This window comes from Calidris pugnax, unplaced genomic scaffold (genome assembly GCF_001431845.1).
Source record: "Calidris pugnax isolate Ruff unplaced genomic scaffold, ASM143184v1 scaffold102, whole genome shotgun sequence".
Taxonomy (NCBI): domain Eukaryota; kingdom Metazoa; phylum Chordata; class Aves; order Charadriiformes; family Scolopacidae; genus Calidris; species Calidris pugnax.
Window position 1 is genome coordinate 388,830 of NW_015090846.1, and position 1,542 is coordinate 390,371.

Sequence of the window (1,542 nt, forward strand, 5' to 3'; positions counted from 1 at the left end):
GATGAGGAGCGTGTGCGAGAGTGAGGATGGGCTTGTGTTGGGGGGGGTGGGTGTGCAACCTTCCCCTGTCACCTCCCTTCTAGCCTGAATGCTCCTGCCATCATGATTAATTTATCAGGTACTTATGAATATGCAGATGAGACCGGTTTCCAGGCTCCGCTTTCAGGAGAGAGGCTGTGTGATGGGCTCGTTGCTGCTGCCGCCTTCCTAGAGAAGAGAAATGTCATGTACCGGGGGTGAAAATAAATAAATAACTGCGCCGCCCAGAGCGTCTGAGTCTCCGCGGCTCCGTGGAGCTGCGGGATCTCCTCGGTGTCGGGGGTTTTTAGGAGTGTGTCCCCCCCCCGTGGTACCCGCACCCCCTCTCCCCTGCCCTGCGTGGGTACCCGTGATGCAGGGGGTGTCTTTGCCAATTCCAGCCTTTGAAACCTTGAGTGAAGCCCCAGAAACTTCCACCTGAGGGGGGGGGCATCCCCCCCCACCTCGGGAGAGGTTTGGAGGGATGGGTGCACCTTGGGGGGGTCATATTCTGCAGGACCAGGGGGTCCTCCCGGTAGTGAGCTCTTTAGCACTGGGAACCCCAAGGTCTGGGAGATGGTTTGGGGGGCTGGTGAGTGGGTGCATGAGGCTGTTTGGCTAAAGCAAGCTCTGCGCCTTCCCGGGGGGGCTGCCTGGAGCCAGGGGCTGTGAGGCAGGGGCTTTTTGGGTTTTGGGGTTCAGCACCTGGCTGTGCTGACCTGTGGGCGCCTGCGGGAGTACCTCGTTTTTAAAAACTTCCCCCAAACGCTGTGTGCAGCAGCCAGGGCTACGCGGGTGGGAGCTGCTGCTCCTGCTACTCCTGAGGGGCCGGGACTCCTGGGGCAGGGGAGCAGGATGGGGCCAGGGGAGGCCTCGGGGCTGCCCCGGGGTCCCCGTGGCCTGGAGGTGGGCAGAGGGGCTTCTCCCGGGCTCCATGGCTGAATCCCCTCCCCCATTAAAGCGTCCAACTCCTGGGTTTCTCAGAGCTCCTCTCTGCCCAGTTGTGCCCCCACCAGCGCCGCTGCCCCGGACAGGGGGGTTATAGGCTTGATATTTTTAATATTAATTTATTTTCGGGGGCGATTGGGAGGAGCGGCAGGAGAGGGGAGCGCTGCTCAGCCCCGCAGCCGGGTCCTGAGCAGAGAGGGGACGGCCCCGACCCCACTGGGGGCAAAGGAAGGGGCAGAGGAGCCGCCCCTGCCCCTTCTTCTGTCCCCCCCGTCGGGTAAGGGCCGCCCCCTTCCCCAGCCCCGTCGGGGCGCTGCAGCTCCCGCAGAGGGCGCCAGGGGGCGCTGTGGGCGCGGAGCGCTGCGCGGGTGCGGAGGGAGCGCGGCCGGGGCGGGGGGGAGCGGGGAGCGCTCCCCGCTTCGGCTCCTTTAACGCGCCCGCGGAACCCCCCTCCCCGACGCAACCCTGTTTTTTTTGGGGGGGGTCCCTCTCTCTCTTCAGGAGAGGGGAAGGTTACGCCCCCACGGTGATGCGCGGGGTTGGTTGGGGAAAGGGTTTTGTCCGGTTGGTGGTCTA